A 27,884-nucleotide genomic window follows, 5' to 3' on the forward strand; every position below is an offset into this window, starting at 1 on the left:
GAAAATATACTGCTTTGCAATCTGCATATATGAGTCAGAGGCCAAGAGTATTACAGATGCTTTCTCAAACAATACGCACAGCATATTGCAGAAATCTGCACTTACAAAAAATACTCGCCCCCCCTTAGCTCCCCCATACTGCCAGGTGTAGACAGACACACTGTGTGTCTCTCATGTGGGCCTCTTAAGGCTCTGCACTACCTGGAAAGCTTGTTCCATAATTGCACAATGTAGTCTATAATGCCAAAAAGCAGAACACGTACAATAAATGCAGGTGTCCCAGCTCTTAAAAGTTGCACTCAGCATTGGTTCAAGATGGGTTGTTTTGTGTGAATGTAACCTAAAATATGTTGTCAGTGGATAGAAATGCTGTATCTGATCCGGCATCAATGTCACAGTTCCAGATAGCCCTTGTGTACAAATCTCTTGACATCCTTTCTCTTTGAATGTGTTTACAGTGGCTCTTATTGATTGCCCTCTTAACATGTTATATGACCCAGCTGTCCACATAACAATGGCTTCATTGGAAGCAGTGGTGTTAATGTTCATCACATGTTGACAGCATGAGCTTTTATTAGCTAGTTATTGGCTAGTTCTAAGAATAACGCAGAGGAAAATATCAAAGGGGAAGTCCACTGACTTCATCAAAGTCTCTTTATAGGTCTCAAGTAGAAGTTCTCTTTGCAAATGGGTGAAAAGTTACGGAAAGTCTCTTGTGACTACAAAGAGAGCTGTGCAAAGTCTGGTGAATGGCCTCATGTGAGGACACATCATCAGCATTGGGGGGGAAATCATAAATTTGAAAAAGAATAAAGATCCTTGGGTGTGGATTTAGATTTCTTTTTTTTTTTTTACTAGCAATGCTAAATTTCTCACGCTTTAAAATTGGCCACTTTAATCCCTTAGCAGTTCTGACAAATTTGCCTAAAACGCCTATCCAAGGCATACCCAAAGTAAATTGCAAGCTGTACTTGAACCACCGAGCTTATTTAAGAACATGTAGCCTCCGTGGACAGAGGGCCAAACTCAAGTCCTTCCAACCAGGCAGGAGTTGACATGAATGTATGTCGTTTGGTCATATTGGGTCGGGTTTCCTTACCAAGGTCATTCCAATCTAGAAATTTCGTGAGTGTCTCCTTGTTTATGCCCTATTTCTTCCAACGGTGTGGAGGTAAATGTGTTCGTCTTTGCTGCTTCCGCATATGAAGCCGCATGGTTTCAACAAACCAAACAGGTACAGCCACAGCTGGAATCCTATTCTGTGGGAATACTACATCTACTTTGTTGATCATACCGATTTGAAGTTCTTATATTTGGTGAATGATACACGGGGCAAAGCTGATGTCACGGCAGTTTCCCCTGTTCATACAGCCCGTCAGGAAACATGTGCCATTACGTTAAAGACGAAGTTGCAAACCAAAAAAAATCGCCGGGATGTATGTATCATGTTTCTTTTTTCAACGTATTTTTTGTCTTTCTTTCATTTCTTTCCATCTTGCTCTCCGTCTTCTGCTCAATCTTTCTTCGGTTCTACTCGGTGCGCCAAACCCCTCCTTCTCATCCCTCCCCCTTCTCCCACAGTATCAATCACTTCTGGCTTCCCTCTTCTTCCTTCTTTCTGTGTCTCTCATTCTCCCTCTCTTTCTACAGTATGTGTCATTATCCATCCAGTGTGACTTCACCCATCTTGCCCTCTGGTGACACAGCCTGCCCTTGTTAAGTGGCTCCAGTCCCCTCTCCTCGTTTACAGGTGAAATCTATTCTCACACACAGGCCTCAAGGGCCCAACTGGACTGTAACAGAATTTCTCCAGCCCCGCTGGGCCCCAACCACAAAGCTGAGAATAAATGGCTGAGGTGCCAGGGCTGGACAGGAAAATCAATGCCTGTTTATACAGACATGACAGTCCCGGCGCCCAAGCAATTCTCCTGCTTGCATCTCTAGACGCTGTGTTATACTTTTTTCTTTTTTTCCTTCTTCCTATTGCTCCTATGTCGTGCTCTCACCTCTGCCGAGGATAAAATGTGTGCCCTCTTGAGAGCATAGAACAGTAGGTGATGCGCTGTGGCCATTTTTTCCTCAATTTGTTCTCAGCATGCATTGAAGTATCGCACGGGGGTCAACCGAATTCTTTGTGATAGACCGACTGTCACACAAACTGTTTCGTCTATGCTGAGCAGATGTAATGCCGACAACCGGGGTCATGTGTTACAGTAGGGTGCTGTTTCTCAACTGCTGGGTCACGAGTGTTCAGCAGCCATGAGCTGACAGGGTCACAGAGTGGACATGGTGCTATTAAAACTGCTCCAATAGGGTTTTTTTTTCAGTAGAAGACGCAATAAACTAAACTAATTCGACCGCTGTTCTTAGGAGCTGAATGACGTTCAGGTTTTAAGACCTTCAGTCACCTCACCTGAGAGTCCGGCTTGATGTAAATAAATGTCCTTTCTTGTCGTCTTTAGCGATGGGAGAATAGTTTCTTTCCCGGACTGACTTTTCTTCTGAAACAATTTCTCTCGTCCCAGTTTCTCAAACGAGAGCATCTTCTGGTCCCTCCTGTGTCTTTTGTGAGAGAACATTTTAAATCTTTCACTTTTGGAAACAACGCAATTAAAAAAGTCTTGTACTATGTATAGATCCAACAAACAATTAAGGAAATAACTATCCCATTGACCACTAAGTAAAATAATAAATCAGTCTTTAATGCACCTATTTTCAAAGATCGTCGTCTTTATTTCTGCCTTTCTACAAAGTGCTTCATATGCATCTTTTATTCCTCAGCGCTCCTTGTTTTTGCTTCAGTTGATCTAGTCTGTATTCTTTGCCTCATTCGTTTCTTATTGATTTCTTTGTTTGTGGATGTCTCCGGTTACATCTCTATGCACGCTCTTGTGTGTACATGCATGTGGGAACTTTGTGTGCTGCCTGTGCTTCATGCAGGCGGTTGTGTGACTCTCAAGGGGAGGTAGCGCCACACTTGTAACTCATTCTGATTAATGCCCCCTGTCTAAATAAAAACATAAATCACTGCACCTGCCACAGAAGTCACTCTCACAGTGGTCTAGCTTGTCCGGCTCTGTTCTGGGTTGCGCTGTTGCGCCCCGATGACAGAAACACAATTGATTCCCTCATTGCATCAATTTGTCGCCTAATCTGGTGATATGTTGATAAATTTTTACTGCTTCGTCAATTAATTTTCCTGAAAAATGGGCCTGGGCCGCGGTGGACGCATCAATACGAAGGCAGTGGAAATATCGGTGACAAAATTAAGTGATAAAATTAATTGCCCCCTATCCCGTCTTGTGAAAACATAACTAATGAGGTAGGCAATTATAGTTGCATGTGGTCTCCTTCGGGAAAGATGGAGGAGGTGTTTGAAAAAAGACTTTTATGGTAATTAGACAAGTGGGAGAAGAAGGATCTTGGGGAAACGGTCATCCGAAATAGAGGGTGACTTCAGAATTATAGCACAGTGGATAGATGTTTGCTTCAGCTCTCAGTCACCGATGTAAAGGACAAACAAAGGAGAGAAGCATTTCCAACACAAACATAATTCAAATCAAATGATAGTAATTCTTCCTGCACTGTGACAAACGTCTGAGCTTCTCACGATTTACTGCTCGCACACATTGAAGTACAGACAAATATCATTGTCAGTGCTGTAGTTCGACGTTGGTGTCATTGTTTTCTGGAAGGGTTTGGTAGCAGGTTGGTTAAGCACTGTTATTCCCAGAAGAGTGACATAAATGTTGTGCTTTATTTTAGCATCAGCAGCGCTCTTGTTATCTGCAACAGAAGTTTGATATCACTGAGCTACATGCAGTGTGGGATGTCATCATTTTTTTGAATCAGGAGAGAGACCAGTTCTTTGGTTCACCTTTAAACAGTTTGTTGTAGATTTAATATAGCCAGTTGTCCCAGTGGGAATGCAAATCACAGTCTCACAGGCTCCTTGGTCAGTGATCAAGGTGTTGAAATCATGCCAGGTATAAATAATGATGTTACTGCAAATCATCATCACAAGCCGGAGAATGGTGTACTCTGATAAGAACTGTTTCCACATATGACAAGCTTTCCATAGAATTTATGTGAAGCAAGCAGGATGAGCAGCATATATTAAATACAATTTTTTATTTATTTTATATTTTATTTTTCCTTTTGGTGTCCTCCCTATTAATTAGCTAAAAGTGTTGTCTCAATTGTAGATGAGTACAGCCGAGGATTGTATTTGAGATATTTGATAAAACTGTAAATGTTTTGCTTTCTACATTAACGTTGATCCTTTTCACTTGAAACCTGACCCCAAAACGTCACACTTTGTGTGGAACTTTTGGTTCATTACTTGTGGCAATTTGAGATGTTTTAAAGACTGCACCACGGCTCACTGGGGAAGCATTGAGAGAAAGTACGTTAGAAAGGAGAACTCGTTTTAAAAGACTCCAGTGCCCACAAACAACCTGGAAAGTGACTCTCAGGATCAGAAATATCATTAATACATTCATTAGGAATGGGTTAAGCTATTGAAGAGCTTTTTGAATGCTCGGGATAGGCAACATGGGAGGTGCATTACCGTCATATAATCACTATCTCTGGGCTGCTGTTGTTTGCATGCTTTGTCCGCGGTAATGAGATCCTTCCATCAAACAAACTCTTTGTGCGATGGTGTACGTGGTGATCTCCAAAACATTTGCACTGAGGCTACCTCACATGTCGCAATGCTACAGTCTCCTTCTGAACCTAAGGCTCCAGCATTTTCTATCTGTAAAACATACACAAAACAAGGTGGGTGTTTTTTTAATATATATTTAATTAATTTGCATTTTCAGGCATGTCCAGAGGAGATTAAGCAAATGACTGATTTACAAAACCTGGGGGCTGTAATTCCACCATTCATTCAGAGCCTATGTGTGGCAGCTCCTTGTGCTGGCTTCATGCTGTATAGCATGCTGGATCATTGTGTTGTACATTAAAAGGCCAATGGATACAACAGGAGTGGAGAGCAACAGGATGACAGACTTCTCTCATACACTGAGAGAAGTCTGTCAAGGACCATTTTGGGTGACGATATTGTCTTTATTTGAGAGAAGTTAAGGTCATCTCATGCAAGAAAATTGAAGAAAACTGATCTTCAAATTTGGTAAAACATCCGCGGATAATTAATTGTCAGACGGTAGAGCAAACTGTTGAGAGTGGGATGATGATGATGATGCGACTCGCCCATCTTCATACCAATGAACTTTGTGAACAGTAGACGATAGAAAATGAAGCATGAATAAAGCATGATGGAAGATATCCATCTGTATGACCACTGTACCGCCTTAAATGTATTAAAAAAATGAAAATAAAATGGTTGTAGTGAATAGTTTAGTGGTCATTTGACCCAATCTCCAAAATTGCCAACAAGTACCCAACATGAAAGGGTTTGATTTTTTTTAAATAAGTTAAATCATTAAACATAGTTAGACTTATGAGGGTTTTACTCCACAGTGGTTGCATATACATTAGCTTTTGGTTGAAATATTGACTTTTTTTAATAAGGCCAAACCTATAGCATGTGAGATGTAGTGGATTAACATATATTTTAGAGGCCAACATTACAGCCTTTGCCTACAGTTGAGCTTGACTGGGAGACGTGCATGCCACCGACTATTATCAGTTCATTCTCTGTGTGTTTCGAATCGAGGGTTTTCTTGAAAGGAGAGAGAGCAACGTGCATGCCAAGAGAGAGAGTGAATCTTAGCAAGTCAACTCTCCTAAAGGATTAAGCAGAAGCTGCCATTAAGAATAGGTGTCTGCTTTAAATATGAATCAACCCCTTCTAGTTCAAGTTGTTAACTAAATAATTCAAGAACCAGGATGCATTATCGACTTGATGTAAATGTGATATGAGTGGAAATCAGGATGTGTGACTGAGATGATAATTGATATGATAATGGAGTTAGGAGTAGGTGGGACAATAGCAACAAATAATAATGAAAAGCTAAATAAAAGATGGCGGTAAAACTGCTCGCGCCGACGACTGACACGCCAAAGCTGCTTCACTGAGGCAGCAGTGTGGGAAGAAGGGCAGACTAGAATGTAGCTGCTCGAGATACTTGGACTACTAGTGCAGTTACTCACATGTCATACAGTGGAGAGCAAATGAGAGGATGTGTTGGAATATCCTCTGAAAGGGAATGAAAAAGCTGCCTTTTTACCCTCAGCATCTTAAACATCACCAACTTTTTGATTTGCGTGCGATTAGGTTCACAACGGAGGCCAGTATCATTAATGAGATCAAAAACTTCTGCTATCAGACACAGCTGACGTGGCCCTCAACTCTGCCACAGACATCAGCTCCTCTTTCACTCCTTTTTTCTCTCTCTTTCGCTCAGCATGGGAATAAAAGGATGAAAAAGACGATGGTTCGTGTGTGTGTTTGGGGTGTGTGTTTGTGTGTGTGTGTGTGTGTGTGTGTGTGTTTGGGGTGGGAGGGAGGGTGGGTAGCTGCATAAAACTGCTCAAGTGCAGAGAGCAGCCCCATCTGGAAGACATCGGACCTAAATGAAGTTGTACAAAACCATTCCATTGATAATAAAGCTAATTTTTATGGCTCTGACAAGTATGTAATTATGTGCAGTGGTGCTTTTCAGATTTTATCACAGTCAATAAACTACCACGCTAATTTCATTCCTGTTTTGACATATTTACATGGAAATATTCGATTTGGGGGGAATTAGAGGCCTTGAAAGCCGCTGATAGATGGCTTTTAATGATCTGTGACCCCCGGCCTGTGGGCTCATCTGTTTGTCGGCCCATCGATCTCGCGGGAGATGTGCTTGGTGTTCTGATCTCTTTAGACAGACTGCCATCCAGACAGTGCCGACCAGTAAGCCCCGAACACTGGCCCTTTTCTTGTTGGCTGATTCGTCAAGCCCGCTGATCTGGAAAGATTAAGAGGAAATGGATGTTTAAGGGCTCCTTTTAATCTGTTATTTATACATCACAGATATCATCAGCGCACATTTTTACTGACCAGCCTGACAGTTTAGGACACTTTGATATTCAGTACAAGTCTAACTCTACAGCTGTGTATTTTCTCAAACTTGCTCGCGCACATACACACACACACACGCACACAAAAGGGTCATGGTCCAGTCGACCCATCTTCAGCCTAGTGGTGCAGATAAAGTACAGCTGGCCTCACTGGCCAGACTCATTCTGTTGAGAGACCGCCACAGGGGTCACCAGTGATGACAAGGTCCACTTATGGGAGGTGGGAATTGGTGTCAAAAAAGTGGGAACTGCTGCCCCATCCTCTTGCAGCTAAGCACGTACAGCGTCTCGCAGGAGGGGAGCTGGTGCCGTAAAAAGTCCATCAAAAGCACCAGTAATTACCCAGGAAATTGACAGTGAAATTGAAAAAGTTTGTGGCCACGAAGACAGCCCATCCCCCACCCCGAAGATCCCTGTTGTGTGACAGCAGCACTTTTACTGTGGTGATGAAAGTGCTGTCCCAGCGACTGAGTGAACACATAATGTGCTCGTGACATTGTTTGCTAGAATAACTTTCATTGTCGCATTCTTTTTGTGTGAGTGCACCGGTCACTCCATCCAAATTGATGTCCTGGTGCGAATCCAGATGTTTGTGGAATCCAGCAGTGACTTGGTTGGTGTTATCGCCCCATTACATCAGCCATAACATGGTGGTCCTTCAAGACTCGGATTAACATTCAAGTCTTCTTCTTTTTTTTCTCTCTCTCTCGAAATAATAAAAAAAAAGGCCAGAAGCATTTAATCCTCATTCTGAATAATCCTTTGAATTAATAATGACATCCTCAGGATCACTCAACATTGAAACACCGGAGCCTCACAAATTATGTAATATACTGTAGCTTTATGTTATGACCTCTGATTTTTTTTTATTGTTTTATCTTTGAATGAAATAAAAGAGCCTGAATTTGAGACTTTGACACAGGAGACCTCTGTTCCTTTCCTGTTTGAAACAGTCAGTGAATGTTTGTTTATAGCATGACCACCTGTTCATTGTTATCACCGTGATGACGATGATCAGAAAACTCAAACATTGATCTTTCCTAAACCTAACCAAGTTGTCTTTGAAGGCACAGACAAATTATCAACATCACAATCTTAAGCTTCCACTCACATAAATGCACCTTGGGAGTTGTAGTTAACTTCTCACCTTACATTGCAATGCACTCAGGCACAGGAGAATGTCATGCCTATCCAAGCCATGGAAGAAATATTGTTAATGATAAACGAGTGATGCAGTATATAGCTTGTAGCTAATTTTCTTTCTTACATTATTCAGCAAACCAAGCACAAAGATATTGGTATTCTCCATCGGAGACATGAAAGAAGCTGACCACTCAGAGCCCAGAGAGCGGTCGCAATTATACAATCCTGTTAATGTGGAGTAAAAGTCTGCAGTCATATCACTTTTATCTGATCTTTTATGACAAGGATGATCTGTTTTGCACATTTTGACACATTGTATATTTAGATTCTGGTGTTAAATAAAACGTTCCAATTTTTTTTTTTTATTTTCCTTAATCTTCAAGGATTTTAAAAATGAACATAACACATCATTCTTTACTGCATTAAGCTATATTTGTACTTTGCAAATGTACAGTTATACTGTAGTGAAGACACTGAAGATAGCCTTCTAGATAAGGTGCATTTTATGGAGGGCTCCCAGTGCTTGATGCGTTCAAGTCTAACCCGATAAAGACGCAGAGGACACATAAGTACATTATAATGCAGCTTGTCAATCGTAATGAAATTGTGACATGTTCAAGAACTGCCATGCGCGAGGAGGCTGCATTGTTCTTCTGATTTTAATGCCAATCTCCATAATCAAGATGAAACCCACCACTGCCAAAACTGGCATAATACAGGCGCTCGCCGATGAGTGATTGATTGAATATGAAATAATGAGGGTTTTCTGGTGCTCTACTGGTCATCTAAAATTCTGAATACAAATCAAATGGAAATTTTATGCAATGAGATGTATTAATGGGGTTCGGGCAGCGTTTTAAGGTCTTAATGTACAGCAATAAGCAACATGGGTTGTCTGAGGGAGATGAACAGTTGTTGCTGTTGATAGGCCATTTTAGTGCATTACTGTCAAAATAATGCATGTCTGTCTGCATATATTCCAAGGCTCTGTGAGCTTAACTTGTGACAATTACAAGACAGCCAGTGGTTGTGTGCATAGATTTCCCTTTTAAACTGATAAACAATGATTGTTGACTGTGCCATTAATGCCACTAAAGTTAAAGTTACATCTATTTCCAACATGGATTTGATCGAGGATTCAGTCAATCCCCCTGCACTTGAGCATAAATAATTTGTGTGGTACATTATAAGTGTTTTCTATCTTACATTATGTGTATTTGACTTTGAGTTTTCAGTGCATTTTGTTTGAGTAAGAATGTCATTGAGTTCCGCTCTTTATTGAAATCCTGATGTGTAGATTGCGACTGCAATTATTACATTTTTATTTTTCAAATTTAATTTTATTTATTTATTTCACAAAATCATAAAAAAGGGAGGAATCACTTTTATTAGTATTAAAGAAAACTGAGGCAGAGAGGCTGGGACGTCTGCTTGGTTTGTTCCGTTGATATTAAGTGATATTTACAGATTGTGGCCAGCAAAATTGCATATTAGAAGCCCAATTAACATTTATGTTGCCCTGGGCATTGTGTAGTGAATCGCAGCTGGTAGGGAGGTTACTGTCAGCTTCCAATGTTGCAGTTGTGTCGTATGATTCCCATGCAGCCAGAGAAATGTAACATGGATGGAAAGGACAAACCCCTCATCATGTGATTAGTGTCCTCGTTAATCTGTCTGCATTCATTTAAATCCCATTTAGATGTCCGAGCAATTAGATTGACTTAAGCGGAATAATATTGTTGTGGTTTCAAAATGGAGTGTCATCGGCACCAGCCTCCGTCTTAGAGAGAGGTGGCCACAAGGCATGATATAGCCCCGGGGTCAGAATGGAGGACGTCATACAGCGTTAAATAGGGAATACTTGGAATACTTTGGACTTGTGAACGGGGAACAACAACACAGTCACAAAGCAGTGTTGCGTGTGGGCGCACAGCACAGCAGTGTTCGTACCGTATAAGAATAAAGAGTAAAAGAGACCATTTGCCATGCCGAATAAAGAGATGCAGCACAACACATCCGATTGGACGCTATTAAGCGCTGTGATTATGGCCATGCAGTGCTTCACTTCATTGGAAGTGCATTCTTGTTTGTTTGTTTTTTTCAAACACGAATACATGAATATCAATTATGCGTCAAAAGGATTGAATGCTGGGACGCCCTCTAGCTCACAGGCTACAGCGTGCACGGCTGAGTCCTTGGCAGCGGACTGCGTTCGATTCCGACCCGCGGCCCTTTGCTGCATGTTATCCTCTCTCTCTCTCTCTTCCCCTTTCCTGTCATCCGCCAGCTGCTCAAATAAAAACGCAAAAAATGGTCTTGTACAAAAAATTTTAAATTTGTGTTGCTCCTGTATGTGGTATTTTTGTGCAAAATATTATGTAGGCTTCATTGAACAAGGGAGACCAACTAAACTGGCAGTGTGAGGAGAAAGTTGACTTTTATGACAAATTAATCATTACAATATTTATTTGAGAGTGAGGAACTTGCTCAATAGGGAGACTTGTTTGTGTCCAGCAAAATAGTATTTATTGTGTGCAGTGTTAAGGGACAGCCCATACAAAAATCCAGATACTTTCTTTCTCACTCCAGTCTTTCCAATTGACAATCTGTCACTGTCAATCACATGTGATGTTGTTTCCAACATATGCTTTTACAGATTGTTGTGTAAATAGAAATAACAGGAAGCAGATTAAACCATATATTTGAAATGAGAGCTCCAATTGTTTCCAGCTTTTGCAGAAATATTTAGTTAATCCTAGTTCATCCAGTTTTCACTTAACATGTCCAAAACTATACTGCTTTTTTAAATACAGCTATGACATAATTTAACCATGTGCAGATTTGTTTGCATCATATTTTGGTAGACAGTCATTCTTTTTCCAAATGATTCCTCATCCTCTTCTTGGTAATGCTTGGCAGTGCACTCACTTGGCCTCAGTAATATTTCTTAGTGCATCTCTTTATGATACTGACGTAGACTGACTCTTAAATACTCTTTTATGCATGTTTTATGAGGGTGGTGTTTACAGCGATTCCACTTCTGAGCCAGTTGTGTGCCAGTGATCTCAAAGGAAGAATACTTTTCCCAGACTTTACCTCAGCTTGACACTGACAAATGTTTAAAAAAGACTAATTTCTTCTTTCTCCTTCTTTTCATCCAATTCAATAATGGAGATCAGACATCCAAAAGATACTCATTTGAGTTTCAATATACACAGAGGATTTCACCCCATAAATCATAATTACTGGAGACCAGCATTTATTATTTATTATTTACTTCAGTGTACACCACCAACACAAATGTAAGCTCACTGCGGTTTATAATGGATCTTTTTACAGTAGACAGGGAAACTCGGACAGTCCAGACTACGAGACGGCGTCTGATTCCCATCACGTCACGTCTCAGTGCGGTGCAGTGCACGGACCAAGCACTCAACTGTGCACGTTTGAGTGCGAACTGAAAGTTACTTCACAAGTTTTGATTGAATGAAATAATCACATGTAAAATCAAAATTAGTTGTAATAGCAAGAAGATGAACAAGATGAATACGGCATCAACCCGTGTATGATTGTGTGCTGTCAAGATAGCACTTGAATGTCCTGGTGAGAAGCAAATGATTTCTGATGGCCATCCAGGCTTTTTCCTCTTTGAAAAGCCCAGATCAAATAGGCTCACTCTTGTCAGTGCCGAAGCAGGAGAGCTTTTCATATGAACGAACGATTGATTGACAGCTAGACGAAGGCTGGCTTTTTAATTTTAGTGCTTCGCTTCAAATTAAACCTATACCTGGGATAAAAGCACATGCTATCCCGCATCGAGAACTCCCAAATGATAGCAAATGGAAATTTTGATTAGCAAAGGATGAGGGATTTTATACTGGATCTCCCAATAGTGCTGACGGTTGACATTTTTTTCAAGCAGATAAAATAGTGATGACAATTGTCCTTTTAAGGGATTTTGTCAGTATTAGTCAAACTGATAAAACATCTGCAGTATGGTTTGGAATGAAGTTGTGCCAATTTATCCAGCTGTGATCGCACAAAGTGTATGAAGTAAAGGAAAAAAAGTTACTTGATGTTGGACAAATTCAGAAATAGAAGGAGATAATTACAATATTTTCCAAAGATAACAATGTTTTGTTAATAAAAGATATATATATTTTTTTTACAGTCTTCTCTTATCCAGATTTAATATATCTGCTCAAGCACACAAAAACATACACGCAGGTAAACACAACTTTTAAATCAGTCAGGTGCAGCAAAGACTACATTGTAGGCATCGCCACTCTCTCCTAAAACACACATCGGCTTAAACAGCAGTTTGTTGTGAGGGCCTCTGCACGTGTGACAAGACTGAATAGCCACCAGAGAGTAACAGTAAATGTGCGGCTGCTTTTATTGTGTGTTTTTTATGAGACAACATACATTAAACGCGCTGCAGTAAATAAAGTGTGCTGTAAAACTCTGTTCGTGAAAGAGCTTGTAAACATAAACAGCCACAATGAGGTCAACATCCAGTAATTGTAATGCTGTACGAGCAATGAAATACAACTTCATGGTCCAGGACAAAATGGCTTTGCCGGGTACCTGAAGAGGTCGCAACCCACCGTGGTTAGCAATGAAAGAGAAGTGTGGTGGCTGTGAAACAATGTCTAATACTCGCTGTCTGAGGCGGGGTTATATACACTACTAAACCTTAAGTGGCCTTTGTTATTCTATTCTTAACCTGACTTAATGCCCCGTCCAGATTTGTGTTTTCCTATTTCCAAATTGTGTTGATTCAAAGCTAAACGCAGAGTTGGTTTCATGCTGAGAAGACCGTGAATTCATCACTGGTCACTAAAAGGAGATTCAACATTAAAATTTGGTTCTATTCCACCTCATAACTTATGTCCTGTGGCGATGTTCAGTGCCAGTGCAGGAGGTAGCGTGCTCTTTAAGTTGAGAATAGTGAATGGGGTGAAGACCTGCAATTATCATACGCCTTTTCATTTGATTTGATTTTCACTAACCACGATCTCTCTCTACACTTAATCAGCCAGCAGGTGTCATGCACACATATTGTAGAAAGAAGGATTTTACAAATGTTGACATTAGATGTGACAAAAGAAAAAAACAGCATTGTCCAGTATTGACGTTCTTACAGGGAAAGGGTTGAATTGCTCTTCTGTTTACTCACTTTTTTGTCTAATGCTAATTTGACGTATGGTGATGACGGTGACAAGGTCTCATTTATGTCCACATAGAATAGTTTTTGCTATTTACATCTACATATAACACATGCTCTTCTGTGACTCTAACTTGATGCAAATCTTCTACCACAATTTTCGAGCTTTTTTAATAATTACACAGCAACAGTTTTAAGGAGCAAATGTTTTCTACAACCCTCTTATTCATCAAGATGTTCCCCAAACGCCAGCCCCTCAGCAAAATAACACATACTGTAATGTACAGCTGATGCTGACTGAAGTTTATTGATTGATGTTTTAAAGCTAGAGTCCACTTAGCTGTTTGAAATGTGCCTCAGAAGAAGTTACACTTTTGCACAGAGATCAAGGAATTCAAACATTTGATTTGCAGCAACTTACTGAAGCGTGAGACAGAAAGGACAGCCGGCTTTTTGATTCCTTTCACTGATCACGTTTCATTATGTTTGGCAAAAAGGGCCTGCGCCATTACCATGAGTAATATCATAAGTTATGAATGAGGCAAACGGCAAATGGCATAACACATCAACACTCAGGGCATCAGCGCTCATTTAGAGCCGTTTGAGTGTCACTGCGAACTGCATCGGCCCAGACAGCACAAGACAGAGAGCAAAATGAGCTCGACGTACACTTCTCTCCCTTCAACATTACTTCATTTCATAATGTGACGCTGGCCTCGCTGCAACCCGACTCATGTCAAGCTGCTACGGACCAGCCAGCTTCACCCCTACACGCACAAACACGTAGACACTTATACTCGGATAATCAGTGGAAAAGTTGACGGGGCCCCATCAGCATCAGATGTTTTGTTTCTCTGCAGCATGTTTTAAGGATTAACACATAAAAGCAAGTGAAGGTCTGTCATGAGCACTGGAGGGGGATTTGTTGATCATTACACGAGCTGCTCGCTAACATGAGGCTTTAGGGAGAAAGCTGGGCCCCCCTGCCAGGGAACTTAGTCAGGGGGCTGAGGAAGTTTTGGCATTTGATGTTTTACAATTTGTCATTTGCCGTCTTTCATGATTAACAGCATGGCCTTTTGGTTCACCCCTGTCCTGCTTTCTTCATTTCTTTAACCTCCGTATATTGGGGCATATCACTTAAGAGCTTCTATAGATGAAGACAGCTCAGTCCACATTAACAAATATTATGGACCTCCTTTCTTAAATGACAAAATACCCATTCTGTCACACCAAACTGTTATATTTGTTTTGAGTGAATGTATAGGACAAGTTGAGTAGAAAGGGACAACACAGTGCTGTCAGAGGCAATTTTGATATTTGACTTTTGTAAGCAGATATTAAAAAAGACAATTGTTTACTGAACTGCTTATTCGATAATTTCTTAATTAGAGTTGAATTAGCGCCTAACATGATGAAAAATATATTCGGCCTGATGATGAGATGACTAGACATCAACATCTAAAAGGGAAGTTTGGGAGATCATTCATTGGCAAACCATGTTTCCATCTCCGTAATCTGTAAGGTGCAACGTAAGTATACATAGATTCTTTTTTGATAAAGATCCACATCAACATTTTGTGAGTAATTTCTTTTTGTTTATAACATGAAATTATGTTGGATTGAGAAGAAACGTTCCAGCTCAGTCACAAATTGATATTCATGTGCCAGAACCACATCCCATCCCATCCTGTTTTATTCTGCAGCTTGTTGTAGGTAAATGCTGTTATTGGATAACATGGCAAGACAACATATAATGTTTGGAAATCAAGTGCAGGAAGATACAAATTGGTCACTGGCGTTGGCACAGTTGAAAGTATGATTATATGTGGAAGGCAGGTTCATACATTTAACTTCCCATGACCTAATCAGTAGTGTAAGAAAGCCATTAAAATGATATAACACTGAAATAAATCCTATTTCTCTGACTAAAAGTATAACATGTCCATGTGGGCTTCAGTGTGTTGTGACGACGTGTTTATGATTGTAACAGCTCAGTTCCTTCACATGTGAAAATACCTTAATTCAATTAGCAGAATTCACAATGTTGAATATGTTGAATAAGTGACGAGTCAGTAGGCTCTCTTGAAATATGGCCACTCTGTCTTCACCATTGATGCAGATGAGTCATTAAGTAAAACTCAAAAGAGAAAACTATTTTAAAATGAGTTCTAATGGCATTTTCTTTCGCAGACATTATGATCTAAAGCAGACATTTCCCTCTCTTGCTTGGCATGAAGACACTTGCAAAGCTTGCCAATCACTGTGACTGGCAGTTCTCAAGTTGCACAGTCTAATTTCTGTGTGTTTTTGATTGGTTCGTCAGCTTTCATCTGGGGACCCTGTTTGGTACATTTTCCTACCCTGAAAGGACACGTCTGTCAAGATGACTGACAGGTCTCAGGCCCTGTGTGGAAAACCGATGATTCCCAGCAGCTCACTCTGCAACCGTCCTCTGGAATGGTGTAAGTCAAAAGCAGTTATCCACCGAATGATGCACAGTTGCTTGTCTAAAGGTCATAGGGGGATTTTGGAAAGGTATCGCCTCAAGTTTGAGCCTTCAGTCATTCAGTTGAGTAAACTGCTCCATTCCTCAGAAGTCAACCATAAATAAAATAAACCGACATCTTATGCAGTTTCATTATGTTTTAAAATGCAGATGAAGTCACCATACGGCCACATCTTTAGTCACATATTTTCTTTTGGTTGACAAGATAGATTGAGTAGAATAAATCACTTGTATAAATAGGAAACTAATTACAAAAGGGATAAATTAGGAAAAGGACCCTGTTCTTCAAATACCTCTCAGGGGACCTCTGTCACACTTGAGGAATGAGTGGAAAGTTTTTAAAGGTGGAGAAAAAAAAATGTAGCAGACATGATCATTTGTGTAACACGCCACTTATTCTTCACAAGTTGATCTGTTAATCCAACAAACAATGCTGATGTCGTGTAGTGGTTTGAGTCGCCATCGTGAAGGTCATGCCACCTTCTACTGCTTTGTGTTTGTCTCTCCATTATTTCTTTACACAACAACCAGAAGACGCGTGGATCCACTGCCCTTCCCTATATTGCCCCTCACGTCTGTTCCCTGTTGTACCGAGCTCAGCAAAGCTGTTCATTAGTGATCTAGCGGGATCATTAACATAGTGACACTATTGGACCTTGCTGTTAACATTAAAGCGTCCATGGTGAAATGGTTCACAGCGTTCGATTTCAATTAATATGTTGCTCAAGTTGGATTTGGGAATGAAACTGGAGCATGCATCAGTGAATGAATTTACTCGGACACCATGAGACAGATGAGGTTGTCAATGCATTGAATTCCACTGTGCTCTTGGCAACCGAGCACAGCTTGCCACTATTTGTGTAACGTATGAACTAAGCCAACCATTCTCGCACGTATTGCATCTAAGTAGTTTGTTCCAGTTTGCATTCTCAAATGATGCTATTTATGGGACAGTCCAGATGTGTTTAATCATTAAGGACAATGACCAATCTTAAAGGGGATCTCCACAGATTTTACACTGGAAAGTATGTGTTGAGATTTTGATCGATCTGAGTCTATAATTATTTATGAGGAAAGACACATTGTTAAATACATGTTCAAACTAAACTACTGAGTGAGAGTTCAGTATTTCACAGCTGCAGTGATCTTATAGTTTGATAACCCTTACTAAAAAACATCATGATGGCCTTTGTAAGTTTAGATAGTGTATCGTTCAGACGGCAAGAAATGTCTGAAAACTGGACTCAAGAACTGATTGGGTGGACAACATTTTGCACATAGCCTTGATGTACTGACAACTATAACACATACTGTGCAAAACTGCTCGGAAATTACCTTTAATTCTGTTTATGATTAATCTTTAAACATTTAGACTATCTAGATTAAAGGCCTGTCTGGCTTTATTGGATGAGCACTCTAACCAAAGCAGACTATTATATCCTAAATCTCCAAATGGACTTAGAACTTTTGTTTAAAATGTTGTATGTTTCTGATCCGGGATGAGTTTGTGTGTGACCGGCGCTATGTTTGAGAATGAACTCATTGGAAGTATTTTAACGTCTGTAATACTGTTCTGAAAAACACAGAGGAGAGAATATCTAATGAGCTCCTTTTGGAGACATGTACATCCTTGTTGCCAGTGTATGTATGTGTGGTCTTATCAGTTTGTGTGTGTGTGTGTGTGTGTGTGTGTGTGTGTGTGTGTGTGTGTGTGTGTGTGTGTGCGTGCGCATATTCCTCAAGCGGCAGGAGAGGACGTTTTTCCATCTGACCCACAGCTCCACAGGGCGTTATCTCCGCCGGTGTTCCACATTATTGATAGCTGCAGTGGTATTGACAGGCGATGTGGTTGTAGGAAAGAGAAAATAGGAGTTTGATATGACATATTGTGCTTCTCAGCAGGTCCCATAAATAACTTTGACACATTTTTGTATGCATGGGAAGGCCTCTGATTCAGCCTCCCATAAAAAATAAACTTCTATTATGGAATGTATTTGTCAAGTGGTGCAATGATGGATGGACTAGTGTTTAGCCCTTGGCAGGTGGATGGGACCCACCACAGCAAGCAGCAGCAAAGGCTTGTGGGGAGGATTTGCTAAGCAACTGTGGATGGGAGGTGGAGGGGTGTCGGTGCAATTATTCAGCATGAAAGGGGATCATTTTAGCACCTGCTTTCTCTTTCCTATCATGCATTATTGCAACAGAATATTTTCCTCTTGCCGGGTGACAGTAGATGAGAAAGAGGACAAAAAAGTCATTAAAAAGACAGTTTAGTCCAAACGAGTTAGTCTGTGACCCTCCAAAGGGAGGTCGCAAGACAATCTGAGTTGGTCATGTGATAATGAAAGAGAATCTAAAACAGCATCAACTTCACAAACTGTTGTTTATTGGTTAGACTTTTCTTTAATAATTGCTTTCTTATGCGATAATGGTAAATGTGATCGCTTTAGTATTCTGAAATTTTAATTGATGAAGATCAGTGAATATATTGTATTACGTGTTGAACATATGACAGGGAGACTTGGCCTTGTGCCAAGCGGACACAAGCCAAAAAGATGAGGAACCATTATTCTAAATAATAAATACAAATGTTGTGAATTAACATTCTGTTACCTGGTTGTTAAAATAGTCCAAACAGACGTGTGAAAAGTGCACAATATGTTCACCACATCTATATTTTGCCTTGACAATCACTAATCATGTAATGATATCATTTAACCATTCCCCACTACCCACATTCTGCTCATTCATTATACTCTTCATCTTACAGTGTACTTGTTGTTTTGACAGTGTATATGCTGAACGCATGTTCTTCCATTTTGCATGCACATTGTAGCATTGTGCTTTTGTTGTCTCCAACAAGACAGTGAATGGAAAGCAACATCCCGCATGTCCCCTTAAGCCGTTCTTGCTTAGCATCATTGATTCATTTTTCTGCCTCAGGGCCCCAGTGGGCATGTTCCTTTTCATTTCATGATTTCATCCTCCACGGTTGTGAAGACATCTTGACACACATGGAAAAAACATGCACGCAGGCGAACAAAGAACAGATGCAGCTAAGAACCTAATTTTGCATGTAGTGGCCCAAGTAGAATTAAAAACCGTACTTCTTGTTGTGTGCCGTCTTGTCTTAGGTTTCTGTGATGGTGCGTAGCTACAGTGGAAAAGGCTCAGCTCCTTCAAGGCACCGGGACTTTACAGTCCAGGCCAAGTCTGCTAACCCGCTAATGATACAGTATGTTTTGCACAGGCATTTCCAGGCATTTGCTCTGTTTAGTCAGTAGGTTTACATCTCATAATAAAACAAGAGTCTACAGTCATGTGAGCCCACGCTAAATGCTACTAGCATGCTAACATGCTTGTGATGACAATGCTAACAGGCTGATGTTGAACAGCTGTAATGTTGACCATGTTCACCATCTTAGTTTAACATAAATGTTTCCTAATTAGCACCAAACACAAAATAGAGGCGAGATTGATAGGCGATGCCATTTGTTTTGCAGCAAAATACTCAAAGTAAAAGTTAGGGGATCTAAGTGATCACAATCCATCCTTTGGGGAATGTCTTAACCAAATAACAGCACTGCTTTTGGTAGTTGTTGAGATATTTTATTTACCAGCTGGTGATGCGGAGGAAAAGTTAGGGGATCACCAAAGTCATTGAAATGCATCCTTTACAGTCCTTGAATATACTGTAACATTTTGTGGTAATCCATTCAATATTTCAGTCTGGTCTAAAGTGGTGGAACAACACAGTCCCTGGCCTGGTGGAAAATATGAACTTTTATAATTCTAGGATGATTTATTTGTTTCAAAGTTGGGGGGGCTCATTATAGTAGAAAATTAGGAGAGATGTTTAAGAACTGCTTACCCCGAGCCTATGCAAATGCACACAGACAGACTTTGTATAGAGTCTAGTGGTACTCTAATATACTGTTTCATTGTCTCTGAATTGTTGACATTTGACACTCGGGTTTACAGCATTTCTTGTGTGCATCAGGACAAACTGTCCTTTGAACGTCCTCATCATATAAATGGCTCACTACTACTACACTACTGCTCCACTTACATGTATAGCAATCAGAAGATATAAAAATCAGCTAAATCTGTGCAGTGGGACTCCTTTTTGAGCAGTCGTCCGTGAACTTCCTGAACCAGAAAGCGTGTGATGGAGAACACTTAGACCCTCTCATCCATTTCACATTTGTTCCAATCAATTATTGAAGTAGACAGCCAATTACAAATGAGAGGATTTGAGTGCCCGGCTTTCGTTTCTCCAAAGGCTTGCATTAAATGTCTCTTGGTGGTGAATAATTGGTGCGATTAATTTACTGTTGGGCGCAAGAGGTGTTTTTTATCTGTCCGTCGGCAAACGACCCTCCCTTATATGATTTAAAGTATTAAGATCAGGGAGGGGGGTTGGGCTCGTCAGCGAGCTATAACAGGTTGAGATGAAGTTTTAATTGTGTTTTGATCCATGCGATTACATATAGCATTCTAGTTTTTAATCTGCAATTACTCTGTTCTTTGTACCCCTAATTGGGATGGTTGAGTAGCATTGCATGCAAATGAGGATAGTTGTAAAGGGGTCCAAAAAAAGCATCTACCATTTAATGTATTCACACCATGGTGATGAAATAGGGACTTATATTTTCATCTTCCTATTTGCCATTGATTATTCCCACAATTTGTGTAATTTGTTGGCCAGATTGACGGCAAAGTAATTTTTCTGTCTGCACTGAATGACAGGCCATAAAGGACTGACATTTCATGTTGACGCTCCAGCTCTGGATAATTTCCAGTTGACCACTCGTAGAGAACACCCACGCTATAATGAAAGCTTGAAAAGGAACGTGATGAGACATTAGATTTATTCTCCGTCACGATGAAGTTTGAAGAGATGCAGTAGCGTTTTCTTTATGTAAATGTAGCCCCTCAAATGTTTTGGTTTTTAGCTGCTTTCTATTAATAAAGAGGGTGAGTAAGATGTGGAACATTTCTAAAAGTAGAGTAAGCTCTCCAGAAAACCACTTTGTCCTTGCTCTAAATTATAATCCAATCTAAAAGACCAAACAGGTAGAGGACAGGGACTGCTTGGGTTGGTGAGCCTCCCCCAGCATCAAGGGAAGCACAGGTGCACCAGGTCAGCACCTTTTTTCTCTGGAGACTCCCTTAAGGGTAAATGTGCCTATGATGGAATAGAGTGGCAACAGAACAGACGGGACAACTGCTGTAGGCCCGCGGCACTCCATCATTCTCCTCGTCCCACAATAGAGCTCCATATCACCAGCTCCCAACAGACTGCCAGCGAGTCCACCTGGTAACTTCAGAATTTAGACATACTTGTACTTTCTACTCCATGTCTCCAGAGACAGCAAGCTAATTCATGTGATATATAGTCTTTTCATTGCCTCATAAAGATGAAGTTCAGTGTTTGACTTTAATCCCGTGCAGCAGAAATGAAACTGTTCTGTTCTGCTGTTAAAGGATTTATGCTAAAAAAGAGACTTGTTTCAGTTGATCCATGAAGTCATTGAAGATGGAAGATTATGTTCAAGTGTGTTGTTTAATAGAACCACACTTATAGATATTGTTCAATAGGGGGCACACCTCTCTACCTATGTTCCAAAATGTTTTCTGCATGTTATTGTATCCCTTTTCTCAGGGGCTTCACCCCACTCCTATTTATGCAGGGATAACGTTTTTAGAAATATTTAATGCCACTTGGTGCATTTAGCGGTCAAATATGAACAGTGTAATGTGTAAGAAACTGAACAGTAGAGGCATGAGGCTTTCACTCCTTGTGTTAGGTTGAATTCTCAATGATTTGATCTGTTTCAATAATAGAGTGTGACAATAGAAATAAAAAACAACAGGCTTTAAACATCCTTATTGGGAATAAAGCATGATTTGTTTTACTAGCATAAGATTGCAACTGAATTTATGACAAAAGCTTAATAATTCACTCGTATTATATAAGCTCCTTTTAAATCCTTACCTTTCATTTTATTTCGCAACAACTTGGATGATGTGCTGAATAATATAAACTAAAAGTACAATTGAGAGTTTTCTAAACGCTACTGCAACACTAGATATTTTCATACATGGATACCTCTAAAGAATGCCACAAACCGTGTGCCACTGAGTTATTCTCATGCTCACAGGTTGAAAGGATATGTAACATATGCAAGGCTTTGCGTGCAGATGTCACACCATATGTCTTCATTTGACAGACCGTTGACTCTATGGCGAAATCATATCGTGCTAATTTGAAAATGTGGTTCCAACATGTGCACGTAGAACGAGCGCAAAATCAGACATCTCATTGTATTGCATGGGTGTAGTAAGATCTATTGTCTGACCCGACCACGCCTCCACCCTCATAAGAACTACGCACACACACTACGTACACTACACTACATCGACCCTCGCCCACTTGTTTTATTCACATCCCTGAATGTCACTCGCTAGTATTCAATCATTTTGATTAAAAGACTGATTTTGTCCTGAAACTGTGCAGGAGTTGGGAGCCCCACCAGCCATGACATTTGAAGATTCATATATTTTCATAAACTTTTAACAATGTCAATGGGACATGTCTTCAATCTTAGCCTCACAATGGCAAAGGCACTCAATCTTTCTTTAGTTCTCGACAGAACATTTGAATATGAGCATAGGATTATTAATGTGACAGTTCATAGGGGAGGCTTCATGGCGAGATTCTGAACGAGAAAAGGTTTTTTATATTGCAGGTTGGTTTTAAAAGGAAAACGCATAATGTTCGCTTCATGTTCACCTTCCTTGATATCTCATTATGACTATTTGATTCGTAATACATATTTTAGGATTATGTTCATTTTCATATTCATTGGTAACAAACCGTTCAGTTTGGATGAGCTGAAATAGTTATCATGTCTGAGCAAACGTGAAGAAGTGGCAAACACGTGTACTTAACTTTTAGGAAGTTCAGAGGACAGCAGGAATAAAGAATAAAGTAAAGAATGTTAATACCAAAAAGGAACATTGACATTTTGTATTAATCCCAATGCAATGCAATCCCAATTTATCATCCCATTTTTTTCAAACATTTGAGCTCACCAACTATTAAAATGAAGTCCTTTCAATGCCAATTCTGTCTGTTTAGCTTTAAATTCTTGATGTCTTTGTGAGCAGTCGCCGGTACACAGTTTATAATATATTGCTATAGGCAGTCAATATATTTTGACGATTTGATGTTATTGTATTTGATTACAGTTATCAATTGTTATTTCAATAAATTATATTAACAAAACTGTTTAATTTCATGACAGCAGGGGGAGACTTTAATGACTCTGGTGTCATGGTGGTTTCTTTTCAGGACTGGCTGAAGTCCCTTATTCCCAATTGAGCCACTTTTGCTGGATTAAATCAGCAGTTCCTTACTGCATTATCATCAGAATGAAGAATAAAACTGAGTACACCTCTTTCTTAGCTGGGCCCTAAACTCCCTCAAGCTCAGTTTGCTCAGCCATTGTGCTCTTTGTATCTTATCGTTGCATTCAGCAAGTTTCTGTTTTCCTCCTCATCTGTTTGTTCCTCCTGGACAGTCGCATACCTTTCCACCTCCTGCCTTCTATCTCCTTTCTCCTTCCTCTCTTTATTCTTGTGTATCACAGCTCTCTTGTCATAAGAATGAATTGAATTTGTCCCCTTCAGTGCAAACAACAATAGACAGAGTGGGGACCTTCAGGAAAACAAATTGCCACCTCCTGTCCCTGTTGGGGATTGGATGTACTATATATGTGTTTGTGCACGTGTATTGCTGATGAGGCTGAAGGGGCAGATGAGGAACAGGCCTATGCCAAAGAGCTACCCAGGGTCATTTATTAACATGTCATCCTCACAGTGTCTGTTGAACCAACAAGAGATCCAGACAAATGATGTTAATAACAATAAGTAGCCCTGCGGTGAGACCAGGAGGTCTGCACTGGGCACCTGATGCTTATTAAAATAAAAAGGCAAACATTTAATGTCTGCAGTACTGTATAGCAATGTAAAGGCCTTCAAATGTCATATTAAGATTGAATGTGCTTCAAATAGATGCTTCTTCCTCCCTCTTTCTTTTATGATTTTTCTTTTTTTCCTTTGCCTTAAGGCGTTTGTACCAGGACAGTCTGCATGTGAATTCCCAGCAGTTTTAGTGCCTATAAAAGTCCTTCTTGCTCTATATACATTAGTGGTGTCGAGGGCTTAAATTAAAGGGACATACAACTTTAAAGGATAGACTCGATGACAAGAGCCTAAAATGGCAATGATCCATGACCAGACACTCCATCACCTTGGGAGGGATGACTAACCCAGCACACTGAGGGTGACGTATCCACATTCAAGGACACTCCTTCTATCCTCATTGCAAACGATGAAATATGCCAACCATTGTCATGGCTATAAACACTGTGCAACTAAACCCTAAACATATTTAACATAAAGGGACCAGTGACTGGGGTATCGGGGGACCTCAAGAATAAACTACTGGAAGAAATAACCGTAATTTTAGAAAATTATTTCTTCTCAAAACATTATCATGGTGCCGAGATAACTCAGCATCTTGTAGCTTTTTCCAGAAGCAACTCTGTTCAACTCAAACAAGCTTGGAAGGGTGACATCAGTTTATAAAAATGTTCCTTCTCTGGCTTTACTGCAAACCTTTATGATTAAACTGTCACAAAACACTTGTACCTGCACATATTCAAGAATGACAGCATCAGTAAAGTCTTTAACATTTACTAATGTTTTTATGTACATAACATTAGTTACATTCCAGCAAAAAAAAGCACAATGTTTGGTCTGCATGTTTATATTAATTATAGATCATTATATATTAACCTCGGTGGAGGTCTTTTAGTAGATTTTAATTCATAATCGCCATTGACCATATGAGAGACAAAGGGTGAACAGAATACGTTGATTAATGAAAGGCAGAAATAGGGGATTCTGTAAGCACCAGTACATCTTGCTGGAATTAATACAGAGGTAGAACATGTGACTTGGTTCCAATAGTATTCACAATTTGGAAACATTCAGTGGAGTCAGTCGTTTTCATGCAGCATTCATAATCGTTTCAATACAATAGCATTTTGTAAAGGGGACACGCTCACACCTAATTCTCACATAATGGCGCCATTGACAACATTGTAATTCAGCCTGAGTACATGACCAGTGGGCTCTGTTGCAGGCATTCAGACCACAAGAATATTCCTTTTATATCCATATTTAATTAATTGCAGAGGAAGGAAAGACACAAAGACAAAATGGCTCGGCTTTAATTGGCTGGACCGAACATTTTCATTACAGAGAGGGAATATCTCTCAATGACAGTTTCAAAGACCAAACTTGGTCTTTTCAGGAATTATTGTACTTGGGTGATTTGTACCCATTTTAAGCATGAAATAAATGGGAAAAGGAGAAGTGGAGAAATACAATGTATTTCATTGCAAAGGTTTGCAATAATGTAAGGTCATTTAAGATTATTCATCTGTTTTATGCTGTAGCCTAGATTTTAATGGGAGTTAAATAATGTTGACATCATACAGTAGTAGTAAATCTGGTCTCACTGTTTGTGCATGTCTCCCGTATATGTGTATTACATTAAAATACTGTAAAAAAGTGATAATAATGTTTTAATACATCATATACAGCATTTAACTTAGTTAACTAAGTTAATAAACTGCTGTTTCACATATTCACCAGTCACAATTGCCATCCCTTCATCACATTATAGACAGGCTGATAATAAAGGTAGGTGTAGCTGCCTTAATCTGGTGCTTTGTCTTTGTGCATATGCTCTAAGCTTTATCAGATATCCGTTTAATTTGTTTGGTATTTGGTGAATCTGCATTACCAGAGGCATCCGGCGCGAATTTAGCATTCCATTAGCTGCTCCATTTTACAGCTGCCATTCAGATTTACCTGTGGTTATGAGCAGATATGCTCCACTGTTATTGTAAACCTCATCCCAGAGCAATAAATTGTATCTTCTGAGCTGTTCAATGGTGATTATGATAAGTGCGGTAATCTCCTTATCTCGTCACAGTCTCTTTGGTTACTGTAATGTGCTATGAAATGCAGCAATACACACAGAAATTGAGCAAAACTGCAACTAATGCCAGTCTTACCCCCCTTATGTTTCCCTTACAATATTGTGCTGATGGTGTGGAACTACACCCACTACATCAATCACAAAGTTTGAATCTGCTTAAAGTGCAGTTACCGGTGCAGTTACTTTATCGCAGATGCAGAAGAACTGTGTAAGCCTTGTTTCACACTTGTTTTACCAGCTGGCTATCGTATATTTCCACACCGGCTCGGCGATGATAGATATTTGCACGGTCGCATGCCGCTTTTCACAGGTCAAAGGAATCCTTTGTCAATAGCTGGTCGGACTTGCATTGCACGATGAAGGCCACAATGGCAAATCTGCCCGGCAACAAACAGACAATGATCAACATCAATATTTCATAGGATTTCAGTCACAAGCGTCATATTTAATAGCCTGTCAGTCAATACTAATTACACAGTGAAGTAACTCAGACCTGCTGTTGCAACAAAAGCTGATGATACATTCTGTTATTTGCTAGTAAGGCACTCTGTAACCTCTGTGACCTTGCAATAAATCACGCCTTTCCTTCAATATATGACCAGATATCTGTTATATCATCTGTGCAAGGACACTGGCTACAATAGCAGCAGAGTGGCAGACACAATAAATATTATTTAAGGACTCAACATGTCATCTGTAAATACCCATAAATGCCATTACCTCACTTCATAGCATGTAGCCATAAACAAATGATGAATAGAGTCTTCCAGTGCATCAGTACAACAGGTTTCTAAGAGCCCATTGATTTTGGATCTGAGAGTGTTTGTTAACGTTGAGCACTTACAGCAACTTGCTGACAGTACGGCAAACACTCCCACAAAGGCTATTAGCGCCTTGTTAATGTGCTCAATGCCTTTACAAACAAGCCAAGGTCACATATTCTTCTCTGCTCTGTCATGTGTCACAAACAGTCTGAGATTATATAAATGAAAACATACTGAGATGGGGGGAAAAAAACAGAAAAGTTTCGTGGTTAATTATGCCACATAATTCAATTTTGATTAATAATTAATGTCTCCTTTCCTAACTAAATATCTATAATTAATCAACAAGTCATAGCAAGAGAGTAGGCTAATTGGTTTGAAAACACAAACCTGAATACTTAATTCGTAGAGGAGGTTGACATCGCTAATTGCGGGAGTAATCAAAGCTCCACCCTTTGGGATTTGACGAAGAGATTGGTAAATGGGGGTTAGCGTGATCCTTCATAGCATTATCTTGACAGCTCCATTTATAACTGGATGAAGATCACCAATGACATAAACAGTAAATGGCAAAAGCTTTGCTGCATTAGGCTGTCTGAATGATAATCTCCACTGATTGAATCATTCAAGGAGTTTCACTTAAGACTAACTTGTAACTTTTACTCAAGGCCGCATGCAATCAGTGTAACAACGTCTGTACACGTTAGCTTGTGAATACCTCGCGTGTGTTTCTGTGACTGGATGAGCAGAAACGTGGCTTCAAGATTTAAAGCAACATCAAGGGAGATAGAAAGAGAGGGTTAATTTGTTAGTGAAAGCCTCTGTATTTGTAGTATTGTATTGAATCAATAAATCCCATGAAATAAGCAATGAATATATCGCGTTAGCAAGTATTGCCTGTGCAGCCAGAGCCTTAGACAGCTTGTTTCACTGTCGAGACGGATAGATAGAGGGCACTAGGGCTGCAACTAGCAACTAATTGTCTATTATTCAATTGACTGTTTTGCAGATTAGTCGATTAAACTAAACTCCACTTAAAATCTAGTACATTTTATTTTGACAAATTGTTGCTATGTGATTATACAATGCAGCACAGATCAAAACATGCTACCCCTGAAATCTTAAATAAAGACATCACAGTAGAGTATTTAAATATGCTCCCTTTGTTTTTACCATATATTTACCCTT

Source organism: Taurulus bubalis (assembly GCF_910589615.1).
Source record: "Taurulus bubalis genome assembly, chromosome: 16".
Lineage (NCBI taxonomy): Eukaryota > Metazoa > Chordata > Actinopteri > Perciformes > Cottidae > Taurulus > Taurulus bubalis.